Source organism: Panthera pardus, unplaced genomic scaffold (assembly GCF_024362965.1).
Source record: "Panthera pardus isolate Hobbes unplaced genomic scaffold, ASM2436296v1 HiC_scaffold_6, whole genome shotgun sequence".
In the NCBI taxonomy this organism is placed as follows: Eukaryota; Metazoa; Chordata; class Mammalia; order Carnivora; family Felidae; genus Panthera; species Panthera pardus.
Genome location: NW_026526991.1, coordinates 15,221,258 through 15,242,525, shown reverse-complemented (window position 1 = coordinate 15,242,525; position 21,268 = coordinate 15,221,258).

The window sequence follows — 21,268 nt, the reverse complement described above, 5'->3', positions numbered from 1 at the left end:
AATGAATTTAGCAAGTTCATTGAACATAGTACATATAAATATAATATAAATTGTATTTCTATATATTTTACTACAGATAAAAATTACTTTTTAAAATTCCATTTACAATGGAACCAAAATATATCCAATACTAAGGATAAGTGAAATGAAAGGAGTTCAAGACCTCTCTGCTATAAAGTACAAACTACTGTTGAAAGAAAGTAAACAATGCCCCAATAGAAGGATATTCCCTTTTCATGAAGCGGTAAACTCATTCTTCTAAAGATGCCAATTCTCTGAAAGTCGATCGATGCAGTCCCAATCAAAATCTCAGCAGGGTATTTTTTTCTTTCTGGAATTTGAGAAGCTGACTCTGAAATGTATGTGGAAATGTAAAGTGCTCGGTATGGCCAAGACAATCTTGACAAAGAACAACAACATTGATATTCAGGCTTGTTATAAAAATACAGTAGTTAAGACAATAAGTAATTGGCACAGAGATAGACAAATGGACTAATGAAAGAGACAAAAATGATCCAGAAACACACCCACACTTGTGTGGGCATTTGATTTATGATAAAGGTGGCACTTCAGTTCAGTAGAGAAAAGAAGGGCTTTTCAATAAATGGTTAAGCTATGTCAAGGAGTTATGCATATAAAAAATCTTGGCTTCCACCTCACATGAAAATCAATTACAGGTGGGTTATATAAAAGATAAACCAAAGCTTTTAGGGAATAACATTTGAGAATATTTTCAGACCTTAATGGTCTTTATGGACAAAGGTTTTTTGTTGTTGTTGTTCTTCAGGGTTTTTTTTGGACAAAGGTTTTTTTGAACAGTGTGCAAAAGGCACTAACCATAAAAGAAAAGATTAATAAACTGAACTATATTGAAATAAAGAATTTTTGTTTATCTAAAGATTTTTCTAATTAAAGTTTCTAAATTGTTGTTTATCTCTTTTGTTAAGGGAGTGAAATGCAAGCCAACGAGTAGTAAAAGATATTTGTATTAGATACGACCAACAACACACTTGTATCTGGAATACGTAAGGAACTACAAATCAAAAAGAAAAGGCACAGAACCCAAATGTTTAAACTGAAACTTTACAAAGGAGAAGGACCTTCAAATAGCTACTGAATATACAAAAACATTATTATTGCATATTAATTAATAATATTAATAGCATTCACAAAGGAAATGCTAATTAAAACCACAACAAAATATCCCTATATACCCACCAAAATGCCTAAAATGAAAAAGGCTGATTGTATCAAGTCCTTGTCAAGGTTAAGGAGAAATCGGAACTCCCATACATTGCTGGTAGGGATGGAAATTGGTACAACTTCTTTGGGAAAACTTTCTGCCATATCTAGTAAAGCTGAATGTATACATACCCTAAGACCCTGCAACCCTTCTCCTAGGAGTATGTACTCAACATAAATGAGTCTACATGGACACCAAAAGACATGAACAAAAATGGTCATAGCAGCATTATTCTTAGCTTTTCCAAGTGACGATAATCCAGATGTCCATCAGCAATGGGATGAGTACATGAGAGGGGTATATTCATTCAATGGAAATCTAGAGAACAAGGAAAATGAGCAAACAAGTTCTACATGCAGTAACATGGATGAATATCATGAAGATAATATTGAGGGAAAGAAGGCAGACATAAAAGAATACATATGATATGATTCCATTGATATAAAGTTCAATACTAGGCAAAAGTATGACAGAACATTGGTTACCTTTGGGAAGGATGGAGGGAGTAGTCATCGGAAGGGGACATAGATGCTGGTAATGTTCCGTGTCTTGACCCAGTTGGTTGTTACAAGGGTGTTTACCCTATGATTGTCCATTTCTATGTATATGTTGGTTATGCTTCAATAAGAATTGTATGTCTGTATGTTACATTTCAGTAAGAATTTTATTTTTTTATTGAAGTATAGTTAACATACAATGTTACATAAGTTTAACAATTTTATTGTTAAAAGGTTAACTATTATCATCATCATCATCACCATTATTATAAGGGACTGGTGAAGGAAGGCCGTGAGAAACCAAAGTGGCTTGGGTGGATTCATACCATATATGTGTTTCCTCAAACCTCCCCTAACATTTCAGGGGCCTGGGACAAGGATACATATAGAGGCCCAAATACCATTTATATAAATATTTAAAAGTTAGGGTGCCTGGGTTGTTCAGTCAGTTAAGTATCCAACTCTTTTTTTTTTTCTTCAATATATGAAGTTTGTTGTCAAATTGGTTTCCATACAACACCCAGTGCTCATCCCAAAAGGTGCCCTCCTCAATACCCATCACCCACCCTCCCCTCCCTCCCACCCTCATCAACCCTCAGTTTGTTCTCAGTTTTTAAGAGTCTCTTATAAGCATCCAACTCTTGATTTCAGTTCAGGTCATGATCCCAGGGTCATGGGATCAAACCCTACATAGGACTCCTCACTGAGCATGGAGCCTGCTTAAGATTCTCTCTCTCTCTTCCTCTGCCCCTCTCTCCTGCTTGCTTGTGCGCAAGCTCTCTCTCTCAAAGAAATACTTTAAAAGTTATAAATTAAGAGACTATTAACTAGCATATGTTCTATTTTCTACTCTGAGAAATATGCCTTTATACTGCCTGGAAGGCCAGGTTAGAATTTAGAATTCTCAGTCCTCTCCAAGTTTAGAATTATCAAGTGACAGCCTGGAGAAAGCCGTCCGCAGCCCATAACTCACCCTACCTCTCTTACCATCTCCAGATCTCTGCAGGGGGCCTCACACATTCCCGTGGATATGCTAGTCTGCACATGCTAGCTTCTTCCACACCCCAGCAAACAGCTTCCCTGGGGCCACCCAGGGTGTAGTCCAGCTTTGGGTCTAGAGAAGAATGCGGCAAAGCCCTGGGAACAGATTCAGGGACATTACTGTAGGGGATATAGGTCATGGGTAATAAGAGCATGGTGTAGGAGGATGGCATGAAACCTCTGAGTAAATATATATCCTTAGCCTCATGGACTCCTCACTCTGTGTAGAGGGGCAGGGGCAGAGGAGGCTCAGAATGGGACCCACAAAAGTTAGGGTCAAGGGTAGAGACTCTTGTCCAGTTTTAAGGAAAATATTGCCTTTTCTTACAAAAAGCCACCTATGTATTTTTCAGTCATTAGAGAGAGAGAGACAGAGACATGCTTTTAAGTAGGGTGAGCAATTCCACTCAATGAACATATGAACTCGTACAAATCCCCAACAGGATATAAATACCATAAATCTATTTTGTTTTCCTCACCACTATACCCCTAGAACCTGGTGCCGAGTAGGTCTCAATGACTATGTGACCAAAAATTGGCTCTGCCGTTCCTTCTGTTGTCATCAGAAACTGTACACTGCCCCTTCTGTGAATGTCCTGCTGAGGCTGGTGTTGATACAGATGTGTGTTTTGAACCACCGTGGAAAGGGAGTGAGGTGGGGCTGGCCCACTGCTCCTACCTAGTAAGAGTTGAAGAATTTGGAATTATGGGCTGGATAAATGGTTGTTTAGGCCAGTGTTTCAGGGGGTCCAAGCTCCCCAGAAGCTGTATGCAAATATATGAGTGTGGGCGAATGGTCATTTTCCTGGGGAGATGTCCGTGGTTTTCAATGAAAATTTCAAAGGTGTCCATTATTTCCAGAATGCTAAAAGCTGAGCTCTCAGTAAAACTTCTTATTTTACAGATGGTGGGTGTGTGGACAGGAGGTACAGGAAATCAAGGTCACTCAAAGCTCTACTTAAATCTACTGATTCATGAAGCTTTATTTTACTGCCTCATAGCAGAACTCAGTCAGGGAGGGTGAAAGAAATTGTTCAACTCTTCTTTGCAGTGGTTCTCAAATTTACTTATTTTAAAAAAAAAATATTTTGGGAAAATGCAAGTAGGGGAGGGACAGAGAAATGGGATCAGAGGACCCAAAGCAGGCTCTACATTGACAGGCTGACAGCAGAGAATCTGACGTGGAGCTCAAATTCACAAATCGTGAGATCATGACCTGAGCCAAAGTTGGACATTCAACCAACCGAGCCACCGATGTGCCCCACAATGGTTCTCAAATTTAGCTGCACATTAGAATCAGGAATTTCTGGTGGGCAAGGTTGGTTTTCCTGGCTGCACACCCAGGGTTGAAAATCACTGGACTAGAATATTTCATGAGGAAGAGTGTTGCAGGGGTGGTGGGGTGAGATGTTAGTGCCAAGCCTTGCTCTGTGAGTCTTCTAGTCCCAGAATTCTGACTCCAAGAGTCTAGAATTTATACGAGGGAAAAGACGTAAATCAAAAACAAAGTTGTACTTCATTAATGGATGACCAGGTGTCCAATTACCCTACCACCACTCATGCAAATTAGGGCTTCCCTGGAAGCAGAGCTGGATCAATGGACTTCAGCTGGGAAACCCCAGTAGGGCTTCCTGTTTCTTTTCCCCTAAAAAGATAGCATAGCCCACAGAGCACACCCCACTCAGCTTACCTACATGGGCACAGGTTGGGGCGCTGGCAGAGAGAAGAGAGGACGGCTGGCCCAAGGGTAGAGCCGCCTGGTCTCTGCCATACCCATGTTTGTGTATTCTCTTACTTTGCCAGAACTTTCCAAAGAGAAGAAGTGGAAGAAAAAGAAGGTTGCCCGGGTCACTTCCCAGACCCTCTGTTGATGGCAGGGGAAGCCCAGGAAAATCCTAACCCTGCTGACCACCTATAAAATGGTCTTGACCATGGCAACCTCACTCACTAATGACATGTGGCCCAATCAACTTCTCAGGTGCATCAGATTAGCAATTACTTTCCCATTAGGTGGAGGATGGGGTGGGGGAGGAAGGAATCGGAAAGGAAAGAGAGGTGCTCTGATATTGTAACTGAACATAGATCTGTCTGCCCAGTGTGCAGCAAAGGTAATTCCTGAGACATCAGGTATGCAGCAAGGAAGGGGTTTATTTGAGAGGCAGCCAAATGAGGTGACAGGAGGGAAAGCCTCAAATCTGCCTCCTTGCAGGAGTAAAGAACAAGGTGTTTTGTTTTTTTTTAAATAATCATAGAGGTTGAGATTACATACATTTTTTTAAGTAGGCTTCAGGCCCAGCATGGAGCCTAATGCAGGGCTTGAACTCATGACCCTGAGATCAAGACCTGAGCTGAGATCAAGAGTTGAACATTTAACCAACTGAACCCCAAGATTACATACATATTGATGAAAAGTGCAGGGAAACATAACTGCTCATGAGGAAGGATAGAGCATGAACATTGAACAAACATATATGTGACATACATCCTATGTTCACTTTGGGGTGGAGACTTAACGTCAGAATGAGGCAAGATTCAGCTCCCTGACATCAGGAAGTTATCTTAGGACAAAGGGAAGGGACTATGAGCATGCTCCAAGAGCCACTATAAACTGGATGGGGTCTTGGGCTCATTATCCCCAGTAAAGAATGTAGGGCCTTGCTTGTTCACAGGCTGGAACCATATCAGTTGACCTTAAATCCAGGCCTCTGCAGAGACAGCTAGTGCCTTTCTTAGTAGGGTTTGAAAAGACACAATAGGTGATTATGGAAATACAGTTCTCTGAAAAACAAGCTTTAATTTTTCTGCTAGTTTCAACCTTACTAACCCTAAGGGGCATGGTTTCAGCATGGGAGGGAGAAAATCTTCCTTCATCAGCAAAGAGACAATCACAACATAGAAGGATGAGAGTTAAGGTCAGAGTTTTCTGGGTCATAGAGGAAACATCTGACCTGCATGGGGCAGAGAGTTAGTGGCCAAGGACAGCTCAGTGGAGGAGGTGACTCTTTAGCTGAATCCTGAAGGAAGAATGGATATTTTCCAGATGGACAGGAAGAAGGAAATGAATTTTCACACATATTATGGCATAGAGGTTGGAGTAATATGGTATTTGAGAGGATTATAAGAGTTGAGTCTGACTAGAATGTAGACTGAATGAAGAAGGTGTATTTGTAATGGGTCATTAAAATATAAGAATTAGGCATGGCTACCATGGAATTTGCTTAGAATGAATGACCCCCCAAATTAAGGAAATTCTTAATCTTCTTGGTTTGGAAAAATTCCATTAACTTTAACCAGCTTCTCTTTATTCACTAGACTCTGGATATTCTCAGAGAACAAGATTGCTTTGAATTTGACTCCATAAGAGTCACAAATAACAGTGTCTGACTTTTCATAAGTTCTGAATTAGTGTATTTCAAATAGGCTTTCTAGGCCACCACAGGAGAATCTCAGAATTATGGAAAGTTATTGAACTGGCCTGTGAGTAAACACAGCATACTCCTCAAAGTGGAGATGTTTTGTGCAGGTTACAGAGAGAGTGTTCTTGAGATCATGTGTTGATTCTGATACTGTGAAATGTCCCTCAGGACAGTGTGTGGTGAAGTAGAAGGACTTTGGAGGCTGACAGGCCTGGGTTCAGATCCCAGTTTAATTACTTACTAAGCTGAGCGCTTAAGCAGGTGATGTTGCCTCTCTAAGCCTTGATAACCACATTAATAATGTGGGAATAATACCTATCTCATTAAATTGTTGGGAGGATTAAGTGGGAAAAACGTTTGTGGACAGACTGTCATAGTCAAGGCTCTTTTCATTATAAGGAATAGGAAGCCACTTAAACTGGTTCAGCTGAAATGAAGGAACAGGAAATACAGTACAGAATTTTCAGGAAGAGGAACTAGGAACTGGATTTTCAGAATCCAGGCACATCCCTCATCCCCAGGGGCCACCAAATCGGTTTATGATGTCCCAATTTTTCCTCTGTGCATGTTCTCCCCTCTTTGTTCTCTGCAGCCTGGCGTCCTTAGCTTTCTTGGGTTCCCTTCCATCTCCCACTCTTTACCCTTTCTCTAGAACTTTCTACACCCCAGTCTTGCCACAGAAAGTGCTGTTCAGTTTCCTTGTGTCCAATGCCGTATTTCTGGGAGAAGAATTGGATTGACTGAGTTTAAGCCCAGTGTCCCATCCCATAGTATAAACATAGCCCTCTGTAGGCACACCCCCTCAACTCTGGATGGGGGTGATTCCTAGTGAGAGGGCCTGTGGAGTGCAGACACCAGACATCTCAGCTACAAGCACCCAGCATACAGTAGAAGCACAAGCAATATTATCTTCCATCACTTTTCCTTGTTCTTACTCTAGCAGGTTTCCATAGTGAGCCCCACGCAAATTCATGATCATCTTTAAGTTCTTGCTTTTCCTTGCCTCTTAAGAATGTCCTCCATCCTCCATCCATCCATCATCCATTCATTCATCCATCTGTCTGTCTTGATCCCCCCTTGTCCTATCTATGTCTTCTTCACCTTTGCAGGCAACTTCCTCCAGGAAATCTTCCCTGATATCTTCAAACCCTCTTGATCCTTTTCATTTCTGTTAATTCCTTGGAGTCTTTAACACATAATTTAGCATTAAATTATAAAAGGGACTTTTGGATTTTTCTCTTAATCTTTTGAAGATGTTAATCTTGTTGTTTCAACTAGATTATAAATTCATTCAGAACAGAGAGTATCATAGTGCCAAGCACAGAGAAGAACAAGAAGTATGCACTCAATGAATGGAGAAAATTATAGCACAGTAAATGTTTTATAGTTGTTTTATAGTAATGTTTATAGTTGAATTGAAATAATTCAGTCTAATCTTGATTTCAGAACTGAGATCAAAATACAGGTAGTACTTTTGATTGATTGAATATAAAGGATAACATGGTGACTAAATATTATTTATGTAATAGAGGAATCCTCTGCAATCATACTATGGAATAGTATTTGAAGAATCACAATACATTTGACCTGGAAGAGAAGAGAGAAGTGATCTAGGACACGCTATTCAGGTCCATAGATGAGGAGATTCTTTCATAGGAAAAGGAAGTGATTTGTCCAAGCTCACCTGAGTATTTTGTGGCACAGCTAGGACCAGGCTCCACATTCTTCTGCTCTTATGACTTTCCCTTGCACTCCGCTGTCCAATTCTTACCTGCAATCTTAGGGGTTTCTATCCCTTCCCTTGACCATGCACCTGGCACCATGTAATAGATGAGTACCAGGCTCATTTGTCCTTCACAGCCTTAGTTATGTACTCTTTGCCCTGGTCCATTCCTTGTACTGCATCCCTTTTCAGCCTCTTCTTCCACCTGTCTGTTTTTACTTCCGTTCACTTTGTCATTTCTGGCTTTGCCTTGCCCTGAGGACTAAATGGTTGGCCTTGTCTCCTTGGCTATAACTTTCATTCTGCTCCTGACCTCTGACTGGTATAGATACACTTCCCAGTTCTGCCTAGCCTCAGGAATGGGTATTACCCACTATTGGCGAGTTTATGCATCAATTTAACACACATTTACCATGCATGTCTTCTGCAAAAGGTTCTGAATTCTGAGGGATTCAGAGATGAATAATAAGGTCGTAGCCACCTCAATAAGCTCATAATCTAGCAGTGAGAGATTGACATTTTAAAACAATATGGCAGATGTATTCATCAAACTGAGTCTGGAGTGGTGGGAAGGTGCCAGCCAGGGAAGACTTCCTGGGTGAGGTGTTCCTTGAGATGAGATATTATGGACAGATAATGGATAAGCATTAGCTGATGAGGCAGTGGGGTGGGGGTAAGAAGATATGCCAGCAGAAGGAATAATACAAGCAAAGGCATAAAAGCATGAAATAGCAAGAAGATGAAAGAAATGACAAGCACCCTAATAGTTTTTGGAGGATGAAAAGGAGGGCAGGGGGTAGTGTGGAATGAGGCCAACAAGGTGGGTGGGACTCATCTACAAGTAAGAGAATTCTGTTGGGATTTAGGGAACTAATAGATGACACCCCTGTTCCCTACCCGAATTCCTAATTAATTAAGAAAAACCCCAAAGAGTCAGGCATATGGAGATAAAAATGTCAGCTTTACTGCTGATAAAACAATAAGCATGGCTTAGATCCGGCCAAATTGCTTGCTGATGCTTCCCAGTACTGAACTTAATTCCCAAAACGTAGGCCTCTCCTGTGGGGACAGATCTGCTTAGAGCTGATGAGAATGTTTTGTGAGCCTCTGGCCCCCAAAGAGAGAGAGGGAGAAAGATGAAACTGACGATGTTGACTTCAGCTTAAATCCACCAATCAGGTAAGGCACTCCTCCTCTGGTGAAAGAGGGCAAAAGTGTTACTCTAATGGCAGTCCCTCCACTTGGAAACTTGAAGCAATGGGGAAAGGAGGTTCCCACATAACACTTATCCACCATTTCATTATTCACCCACTGTGTGCTGCCATGCAGAATACCTTCATTCCATAAATTGGGACTGGACAGAATCAGAATTGGTTTGGGAATATTCTCTAATGGAAAGGGTAAAGGACATGGAAACCTCCACCCTAGAATGTTGTGATTGAAATAAACCCTAAAACTCATTGAATCTGGTTCTCCACCAACGCTTGAAAATATCTATAGCATCTTTCTCCTGCCAGATGGCCATTCACTCTCTGCCTGGATACCCACTGAAAAGAAACTTACTGTCTCCTACAGCACAGGCATAGCAGAGAAAATGGCTGGGGCTGACTTAGGTGATATAGAGCTCTCTACAAGATTTTGCTGATACTCTTTGTGTTTATTTTTTATTTTTTATTTTTATATCTTCTCAAATTAGTAGGCCCTTGATAGATATTTTTTTGAATGATCACATGAATAAATGAATCTTTCAGTGCTAATATCTGATATGGCTACAGATATCAGGGTCATGGCTTAATTAATCTGTATTGGTCACAAATCTTTCCCTGAAAGTAACATAAACTCAATTCAAACTCATTAAAAGAATTTTTTTAAAGCATGGGGTGGGGAAGGGATATGGAATTTTTGGCCCCACATAATCAAGGAGATGGATGGACAGGTTGGCTTCCAGGATGTCTGTCACAGGGGATCTCAAATGCTGTTATGTCTCTCTACTCCTTGTTCTGCTATCTCTCCTTGTCTGGGCTTTATTCACCCTCTGGTGGGGTGGATGGCCACCAGCAACTCCAGGTTCATTCAAATCCATGACTAGAATAGAAGAAGCTGAGCAGTGATTGGTTCAGCTGAGGCCACATGGTCATCATTGAACCAATCACTATGACCAGCAGAAATTGACCCTCTTATTGGTCCATCTTGTGTGACCATGGCAACCCCAGAGGCTATAGTATGGAACATGACTGGTAACATATACCAAAGGATTGTTCCCCAAAACATGGGAGGGACAGTTATCAGTTGAAGAAGGGGGAGCTGTGGAGGCCCCCAAATACCCATCAGATGCCAGCTACAGAACTCAGTCTCCAAAGTCTAAGTGTCTTTACTGTAAGGCATCCCTTCCAATTATGAGAGCTTCTTCTTATCACAGAGGCAGTGGCTCAAAAATTGAGTAGCTAATTTTTTTTCAGGAACAGAAGTTAACATAGTGCATGTTAAAGACACACAATATGTAACGACACACAATATGTAAAGACATACACAGTATGTAAAGACATACATACATTTACATACACACAATGTATGTAAAGACACACAATATGTGCTGGGGCCTGATTCAAAGAGTCCAAAGCGAGGTGGAGAATTCTGAAGGAAGGCAATAGCTGAGTCAGCCTTGATAAGAAGCCTAAGGAAAATGCCAGAAGGGAAGACAATGAACTGGTTTAGTAAGAGAGCAGAAAGACCGGATAGCTGTGATCTTGCTTTTATTCACAAAACTCACCAAGCACTAGTGAATCATCAGCTTGTGAGTAGGTTAAAGTACAGTGGAGGTGGCCTCTGTTTGTACTTGTGCAGGTTTTCAATGTGTGCAAGTCTTCTGGAATCATTAATCCTCCCTCTAAGAAGTCATTAAGCATTCCTTAAGTCCAACTCCCACCCTACCTCCAAGTAGAAGCCCAAACACTTTGAACAATTAGACCAAGGCCATATAGGATGTGCCTTTGATTTTAGACAATTATTCAAATATCTGTGGCTCCAACAGTGGTTCTTAATGGGAGCAACTTTGCCCCCTCAGTGGTCAGCCCCTTCAGGCATTGTCCCAGCTACAGTGCCACCTTTCCTAGGTAACACACATGCAATAACAGATCCATGTGGGGTCGGGGTACAAAGTTCCGGTTGTCTTGACCTATCTTGGTATAGCTATGAAGGGCTAGTCTATATTTAGTACTCCCCAGAGGTTCAACAGAAGCTGCTGTTGAGCCTGCATCACAGCTCAGCTTATCTGTGCTCAATCTGCTTCTTTTCCTCCCTCTCTCTCACACTTGAAAGGTCCCAAGGTACTCCTTAATAAACATCCTTGCATGTAAAACATCTGGGTTCCTGCTTTCTAGGAGTCCAACCTGCCACATCCTGCCTATAAAGCTATGATCCAGCACCTGCCTCCCCCTCTGGTGTCCTATCTCATAAATCTCCCTCTCACTGAGTCCACTTTGGCCACATGGACCTTCTTTTGATGCCTCAGGGTCTGCTCACTTCTGTTCCTTTTGTCTGTGAAGCCTTCACTCCCTCATCCTTCAGGATTAGCTTAAACATCACTAATCTGGAGATGATTTTCCATGACTACCTCCACCCCTGTCCAAAGAAGATGATATTCCCCTTTACATAATCCCTTTCGCTATCCCCCACTTTTCCTTTATGGTGCTTAGATCCATTAAGATGCTTTAGCTGTAATAAACAGAACACCTGACTAAAAGTAACTTAAATAATAGAGGTTTATGAGTCTCATTTAATAAGAGGATTGAAGGCAAATCTAGAATTGGTGCAGTGGCTCAGCTCTGTGGTTGGGGTGAGAGAGGGCAGCTTTGTGCTCCCTGAAGTTTCCTTCCATGTGGAGGAATTTCAATCATTGTAACTCCTGGCCTCTTTATTCTCCTTTACTGTCTCTGTCCCTGGGGTGGAAGAGTGGCTTCTCTGGTAGATTTGGTCAAGCTCCTCTTGTGGCAGAGCTTGCCACATGCAGCACTCATTCTCTGCTGCTCTGGGTGTGATCTGTAGTGCCAAGTCTGCCTAACTTGGGGGCTCAAACCTAACTGGTTCTCCCATTAAGTTATATACCATACCTAGCACTTATCAGCAGCCAAAGATGAGATTTTCCCCTTCATCCTTCTCCATTATCTGATTTCTCAATCTGTTCAGAACTCAGAATGGGAAAAGGGAAGCTATTCATTGGGCTTCTTTAGAGACTCCAACGATGCCATCAGGAACCCAACTATGGCTGCTCTGCCGTCATCCGTGTGTGTGACCAGAGTGTCCCTTAGTGTCACAAGATGGCTGCCACAGCTGCAAATATCACACTGTCACATGACTGCATCCCAAGCAGGAAGGACAGGAAAAAGGACAAAAGGGCTATTCTTTTATCAGGGAGGAAAATATTTCCCAGAAGCCACCAGTAGACTCCCCCTCATGGCCTATTGGCCAGAACTGGGTCACACGTCCACTCCATTCCAGTGACTGGCAGAGCAAAATGGAAGTATGTTGACAGTTTAGTTCAACTTACCTAAATTTTGTTGAGTCACTTGGAACTAGGGATATGGCCCCCAACCAAATTCAGAGTTGTGTTAGCAAAAGAAAGAAGGGGGATGGTCTTCAATAGGCAGCTACTAGTGTTTGTTTTGATGCATTACTTGCTGCTCACAATTTGCCATTGAGTCTTTCTTGGTTTTGTGATTCATTAATAATCTGACTTCTCCTTTCCACCTTTCTAATTTACATCACACGAGTCAGGATGGGTGGCTGTGTTGTTCAGTGCTGTGCCCTCAGTACCTATTACAGAGCCTTCCTCAGGGTAGGCACTCAATTAGTATTTGTGGAAATGTATGAACAATTGCATGCACAGAATCACTGTGCATTGTAGTAAATCAGAAGAAATGTCAGACACACCCCTTGTTTTCAAAGAGTTTACAGTGCGGATAAGGCAAGACTAACACATTTAAGTCATTTTCTATAACTATGAGGCAATATGTCGTCCTTTCTTCTTCCAAATAATACTTATTGAATGTCTACTATGTGCAGACACAATGGTAGGCGCTGAGGATGGGACCAAGACTTGAATACTGTCCCTAACGGTGAAAGGATAGTGGAGGCATGAAAGGGAAAACCACCATAATAAAGGTAAGTAGGAAGGCTGGTGGGGCAGGGAACAGGAGGTGCTGTGTTGCTCTATACCCTCTAATCCACAGGATCCAGTCCAGGGTCTGGCACCTTATAAGCCCTCAAAAAATAATGGCTCTTGTCTCAGGGAAAAAAATATCCTCTCTCCCTCTCTCTCTCTCTCTCTCTCTCTCTCACACACACACACACACACACACACACACCTTACCAAACATCCAGAGCAGGCATTGTTGGTTCCACTTTGCAGATCAGGAAATTGAGACCCAGAGAAACAAATGACCTTCGTACAAACGACAAGGAACAGAGCCGGGATAAGAACTCAGCTCTGCTGATGGCTTGCTCCTTGTTTCTGCTCCTCCCTCCCTTCCTGGTGAGGTGACCAGCTGACATCAGATTCTCAGTCTTGGGAATTGTTCTGTGTCTGGTGTCCTCACTTGACCCACAAACATTTAAATCCATCTCCTCACATGTAGTGCAGAAGCCAACATTTCCCTCCTGTCCTTCAGCTAGCAATCCCAGCATAAGCGAATGAAAAGAGCCAGTGCTGGGAGACCAGGATCTAAACATGTAAGATTTATTTTCTCCTTTTCTTTTAATGATGGTATGTCTTTTGTATTTAAGCACTAATTATAATTAGTCACTTCCTAGAAAGTGTGCAAACAGCACAGCACAGCTGGGAGCCTGCATAATTTAAACATTATTGCTAATCTAACTTCACAGTCTGGGATTGTGTGGGTTTTTACAAAAGAGCCCTCAAACGCTGCAAGGTAGGGGAAAAGGTCCTTTCGTTTATTATCAGCATCTCTCCCCTAGTTCTCTGCAGGCCTTTGTATGGATCTGTAAGATTTCATAGGAAAACGGTAACCGATGTCCTCAAAATATTGAAATACTATTATTACATTAAGCTTTCAAAGAGCCTTGGTTTGCCATCTCCCAGCTACAATTTTCATCGTTTAATGAGTGTGAATAATTCTTCTCTAAATCACGTGTATAGGAAATAGCATTTTCTTTATTTTCTTTAAATCACCTTAATTATGACACTGGGCCCTTATTCCACTGGGTTGTGGGAAATTTAGTCTCAGATTGTACTGCGGACTCTTTTAGGTCCCAGGGTTTTAATAGAACCTGGGAGGGGCTCCTGGGTGGCTCAGTCAATTGAGCATCTGACCCTTGATTTCAGCTCAGATCATGATCTCACAGTTCATGAGTTCGAACCTCCATCAGGGTCTGTGCTGACGTGTGGAGCCTGCTGGGGACTCCCTCTCTCCCTCCGTCTCTACACACCCTCCCTCAAAAATAAATGAACAAACAAACAAACAAACAAATGAACAAACTTTAACAGGATCTGGGAAGCTCAAGTGGTCAGGTGTTCTCACTGTCCTAGTCTGAGGGGAAATACTTGCCTCTGGGCCATTCACAGGGTTCGGGGATCTTGCTGGATGGGCCCAGGGTCTCAGGGTCTCTGTCTCAGGAACACTGATCAGCTGTCCTCCCAGAAGCTCTTGTATGTTCTCAGAATTGGCCACGGAGCAGTCTGTGGGTCTCTGCCACATTCCGTGGTCAGTGCTCCTCTTCCTGTCTGGTTAAGTCCTCCTCTCTCAAAAGTCTCTCTACCCTCCCTTCTTTTAGGAGGAGACTGACATTTTCTCTTCAAATGGCTGATATTTGGACAAAAGATGGAAAAAACTGGTTCCAGGTTCTTCAACTCTTCCTCCCTGGAAGCAGGCACTCAAGTCTTCCCAGCTCCCCGCTTGAACTGCAGGAAGGGAAAAATTTGGGAGGAACAAATACAAATCAATCTTTTAACATATTATCCTTCTACAGTCTTTACCAACCAGTAGGATTCAACCCAGAGAGATTAATTTACAGGAATTCTCTCTACATTTATTGAGCAACATTTATTTCACATTTCTGATATACAATGCAGTGTGCCTGCTACTGCGGATACAGCCATGTGAAACACTGCATTATTGACCCTAGGTCTTCACCCATCCCTGTATTTGCACCCTCTGCAGTGTGACTTTGGAGTTGCCCCTGCTAAAGGCAGAGTGTATGTTCCCACTCCACTGAGATCAGGCTTGGCCATGTGGCTCACTTTAGCCAATGGAGTGTGGACAGAATGGCCAATTCTAAGACTAGGCCTTAAGCAACTTTGCTTTCACTGCCCCTTGCACTTCTGTCATTGCCATGAGAAAAACATGCCAGTGGCTCTAAAGAATAAGAAACACTGTCAGCTTGGAGTTAAGTTCAGTGAAGAACAGCCTCAGTCAGTCAAACCCCAGCCGACCTGTGGATATGTAAGTGATAATAAATCATTGTTGTAAGTTACTAAGTTTGGGTATTGTTTATCACACAGCATTAGCTGACCGATACAAGTGAATGAAAAAGACATGATTTTTACCTTCATGGAATTTATAGTCTAGAGAAAAAGACAGACATTAAACCTGTGATTACACAAGCAACTTTAATAATTGTAATTGTGATGATGTCATGAGAATACAGAGTGATGGGAGAGTATGTAACAGGAGCACCTGGTCTAGTTGTTTTTGTTTTTGTTTTTGTTTTTGTTTTTGATAAGAGTAACACTCAGGCTCCCTATCTGTAGCTGATTAATTTTACTCTTGAATTCTGTCACATAATTAACACTGTCACGTTTGTATGAGCCTTTAAGCTACCTTAACTCTGAGAAATTAAGCAACAAAAATACATGAATAGGTACTGATAAGTATGGAAATATGAGATTCAATGTGCTCTCAAGCCACTGGGGGCAGGGGAAGCAATATACAGGCAAACTAACAATATGAAATGACACATCATTAGTCTAAGAGTGTCTTGGGTGAACCCTGATGGACAGGTGAGGTGCACATCACTTGTGGCCCACACCTTATATTTTTCTATCCTAGAAGAAAGGAGTCTGCATCTTTAGGAAAGCTCAAAATCCCACAGGGATATGCCAACAAGACATTCTCTAGATGCAAGTGGTCTTATGGGAGTATGTCACATTCATTAATGCCAGCAGTACAAGATGGAATGGGAGATGCAAAGAGGACCAAGTGGAGCAGTGAAAAAAGGACATCGGTGCCAGGCCAGCCCAGACTGAGGCCCAGCTCTGCCATGCAGTGGTCTGGCACCTTAGGCAAATGATGTAACTTCTTGGAATCTTGTTTTTCTCAGCAGGGAAATAGGGGTGACCACTATGGTTGGGGAGCTCAGCAATATCTGGTTCCCCTCTTCTTCCTGAGCACTGAGCCTGACTATATTTGCAGTTAGGTATGGCCCCATGACTGAGTTCTGGTCCATAGAATGGGAGAAGAAATGATGGAAGCCTTTCCTAGAACCAATTGACAAAAATCTCCCATGTGCAATCCTTATTCTCTTTCCACATCTTCCAGCTGAATAGAGAGAATCCTGAGATCCCAGAGGAGGGTCCAGCCACAAGGTGGAAGGATTCTGGGTCCCCAAATAACTGGATGGAGCAGAGCTCCCCCTGCCTAACCCAAACCACATTGATTGTGAAGTGAGCAAGAAATAAACTTTCCTTGTGTTCAAGCGCTGGGATTTGGGTATTGTCTTGTTATAGCCATTAACTTTCCTGATTCATGCAATTATCTACTTTGCAGGATTGTTGTGACAGTTCAGCAAGCTTATCAAATGCTTAGCTTAAGGGCTCAATACATAGTCATTGTTACCATCAAGATTATTGATAATTCCTGGGGCGCCTGAGTGGCTCAGTTAGTTAGGCGACTGACTTCAGCTCAGTTCATGATCTCACAGTTCGTGAGTTCGAGCCCCAGGTCGGGCTTTGTGCTGACAGCTCAGAGCCTGGAGCCTACTTCAGATTCTGTGTCTCCCCTTCTCTACCCCTCCCCTGCTCACACTCTGTGTCTCTCAATAATAAATAAATGTTAAAAAATTAAAAAAAAAAAAAGATTATTGACAATTCCTATGAGAATGCTGCTATACAGATGATCTGGGGCTTTGGGGGCATGGTGGTTTCCTGATTGACCCTCAGTTACCTGACTCTGGGCCCTGCCAAGTCACTGAGGTTATATGAAGTCTGAAGTTCTGGTAGACCTGGTCTTGGAGCTCTCTGATACCTGCCCAGAGGCCAGGAGACGATTGCCCAGTGCAGGAGACTGAGGGGAAATGAGAACAGGCTTGCAAATAGATGCAGTCATAAAAAAGCAATGCAGTTGTCTCTAGAATACAGACAAACAGAGGATTTAAGTTCCCAGAAAGCTCTGTTTTCCTTGATGATGACTGATGTTGGAAATGAGATGCCTAGACATGGCAAAGCCACAAAGTGCCTTCTGAATCAACCATGGAGCCAGGCTTAAATGCATTGTAGGGATGCTCTGATTCTCAGAGAGCCATCCATCTTTGACTGGGTATATTGTATCTGGTAAGTCAATTAACTAGTGTTTTCATTTAAACAGAATATAGCATTCTCCAACCCAGAACTTGCAAATTGGCAGCCCAGCTGTTAAAAAATGGAGCTAGTTGCCAACTTTTAAAAACTGGAAGATTTTAGGGGCGCCTGGGTGGCTCAGTCGGTTGAGCCTCCAACTCGGCTCAGGTCATGATCTCACGGTTGACAAGTTCGAGCCCCGCTTCGAGCTCTGTGCTAACAGTTCAGAGCCTGGAGCCTGCTTCAGATCTGTCTCCCTCTCTCTCTGCCCCTCCCCACTCACGCTCTGTCTCTCTCTCAAAAATAAACATTAAAAAAAATCTTTAAAAAAAGATTCATTAAAAAAAATGGGGCGCCTGGGTGGCTCAGTCGTTTGAGCGTCCAACTTCGGCTCAGGTCATGATCTCGTGGTTTGTGAGTTCGAGCCCCGCGTCGCTCGGAGCCTGGAGCCTGCTTCGAATCCTGTGTCTCCCTCTCGCTCTGCCCCTCCCCCACTTGTGCCCTGTCTATAAAATTTAAATAAAATGTAAAAACTGGAAGATTTTATATTTGAATATAAATATTTTTATTTCTACTATCTCTGTAATAATCAAATGACCTGTAATAATCAAATGACCATATTTCCAACTGCCAATGATTTTCTGGTGCTGAGTATCAGCTGCCCCCATTAGATGTGACAGACACTATAACATTTGCCTCTGTACTTACCCAAGGCTGTTTTACCATCTACACTACTTGCCTGGCCCTTATAGTCTTTTAAGTTTGCAACCCCTGCCTTAACTAGCATGATAAACATGACTTTAGTACATGGTATAATTGTTGGTGATTATGATTTATGGCTATCATCTTTATGCCAATGATATTTTGAAATATACTTGTTTATTTGTTCAAAAATGCCAATTGGGTAGTTGCTGTGTGCAATGCACTGTGCTGGGCATTTATGGTGACACGAAAATGAATGGTGTTCTCAAAAAGTCCTCAGTACAATAAGGGAGATATAATATATACAAAAATTCTATGAAAAGTCCCTAAAATATCGATTTCCAGGGAAGGACAAGAGGAAGATTTATTTCCTCTGAGAAGATAAAATAAAGCTTCTTGGAGGAGGAAGTATTTATGCTGGGCTTTGAAGGTTTGGTATGATTTAGGTGTATAGAGATTGTGGGGATGGACTAGGAAGGGGGAACAGCATGGGCAAAGGAATGAAGGTATTAAAGTACTCAATACGTACAATGAATGACCAATAATTAAGTTTCATGGGAGCGTAGGATTCATGAATGAGATTGGTAGGAAATAAAAGTGGAAAGTTGGATGAGACCAAAGCATGAAGGTTTGTGAAGCACTTGAGAGAGTTTAAACTATTTCTGTGCACAATGGGGAACCACTGAGAGATTTGGAGCCAGAGAGAGCCAGGCTCAGAGCTATGATTCAGCAAGAAGAGTCCAGAAATGATCTGGAATGCAAAGAGAGAGACCAGAGATTGCTGTAATTTTCTAAATCAAAAGTAATAGATATCCAAACAAGGTCATAGCCATCAGAACAACAAGGAGATAATGGAAGTGGGTGATACCAAGGATGTAAAGTCTCTGGGATTTTATAAGCAGTTCATTGCTGGGGGCCAAGAAACAACCTGAACTGAATGCTTCTGGAAGTGACGGCATAAATGGAGAGTGAGGGAGTGGGAAGTGTAGACAACTGCGAAGAAGGGTGGCTGCAAAGGAAGGAAGGGGGAGAGCCTGGCAGGGGAAAGATGACTTTAGGGAGGCTTGAGCACATCTGTACTGCACTTTGTATTCTAAGGAGGATGCGGTGTCAGGCAGGGCTTTAAGGGGCAGGAAGAGGAATCAATGAGGGAGGGCCTCCTAGGAAGGAGAAGGTGGGACCAGAATACAGGAAAGGGAAATACTCTCAAGTGTTGCCTGACCAGGGAGAGGGATCTTCACCCAAATCAGCCACTGTTGGCCTCAGGACCGTGTTTAACAGGTAGGACACCTTGACCATTTATATCTGCCAAAAGCAACACCCCTGGGAAGTGCCAGCCAGGAGGCTCCCTCTGGGCCTCTGGTAACACTAGCCTGACAGTTTTTTAACTTCTGGTTATCCTTTTTAATGCACCACCTGAAAAGTGATTTACAACCAAAATATGTTGTGCCCCAGATAACCCTGTCCTCTGGTCCTTCCTTACAGCAGATTCAACTTACTAACCACAGCGGCTCTCAACTCAAGGCTCTATGAAAGCTCTTATACGCCTTCCCCATGCCGTGCTTTCCATAGCTGCTTCTATTTCCTTTTCACTTTAATTTTTTAAATTTATTTATTTGAGAGAGAGAGAGAGAGCAGAGGAGGAGCAGAGAGAGAAAGGGAGAGAGAGAGAGAGAGAGAGAGAGAGAGAGAGAGAGAGAGAGAGAGAGAGAGAGAGAATCCCAAGCAGGCTCTGCACTATTAGTGCAGAGCGAGATGCGGAGCTCGATCTCACAAACCATGAGATCATGACGTGAGCTGAAATCAAGAGTCAGATGCTTAACCAGCTGAGCCCACCCAGGTGCTCCTTTTTTTCACTTTTATTCTCTCTTCTCCATACATATAGATGATGATTACAACTCATAGTTGCAGAGAGAGTATTTAATATCTACAAAATGTTTTCTTCCTTGATTCTTCTAACAGCTTTACAGGGTGGGAAACCCCACCCATGGGGATTAAAACCCATCCCACAGATAAGGAAACTGAAACTCAGAGAAGTGAACTATCTTGTGCAAGCACTGACAGGCAATACATTGCAGAGCTGAGATGTGAATCCAAGATTCTGAGACTCCAGAGTTCTTGCTAGAAGGAACTAAGCCATTCAAACATTCCATCTCAACTATGGATTTTGAGGTTTCAGGAGTTTAGATTTAAGCACTTTGAGTTGAATGTATACCAGTTATCTACTGCCACTGTAATGCTGTGTAACAAACAACCACAAAACCTCAGCAGCATAGAAAAATAAACATTTATTAGCTCCCAAGTCTGCATGGTCCATCTGTTCTGGACTGGGCTGATCTTGGCAGGGCTCACCCCTGTGCCTGTGATCAGGTGTATTTTGGATAATCAGCTTAGCTGATTTACCTGTGCTCACTCACAGGTGTGGGAGTTGGCTTGCTGTTTGCTGATCCAGAATGGCCTTAAATGAGAAGGCTGGGTCTCAGCTCTGGTCTGTGTGTTTATTCTTCCAGCTAGGCCAGATATGTTTTATGGTGATGACAGAGGAAGTAGAAACCTGCAAGTGTTTTTTCAACTCCCTGCTTGTATGACATTTGCTCACAGTCCTTTGGCCAAAGTAAAGTCACACATCCAGTCCATATTCTTTTTTTCTTTTTTTGTTGTTGTAAATTGAGGTAAAATTTTATTTTATTTTATTTTTTTCAATATATGAAATTTATTGTCAAATTGGTTTCCATACAATGCCCAGTGCTCATCCCAAAGGGTGCCCTCCTCAATACCCATCACCCACCCTCCCCTTCCTCCCACCCCCCATCAACCCTCAGTTTGTTCTCAGTTTTTAAGAGTCTCTTATGCTTTACATCCAGTCCATATTCTAAGTGAATCTTTATTGAGAAGAATTGGAAAGTCACATGGCAAAGGGAATGAATATAGAGAGGGGAGAATAGGGACCACTAACGTGGTCAGCCTACCATTTGGAGATGAACGTCCAGATTGAGATTTTCTTATTTCTACAGATTGACTAATCCACTGACTATTGCAGCTAGAAGACAATGTTTTTCAACTTCAGTGGCTTCCCAT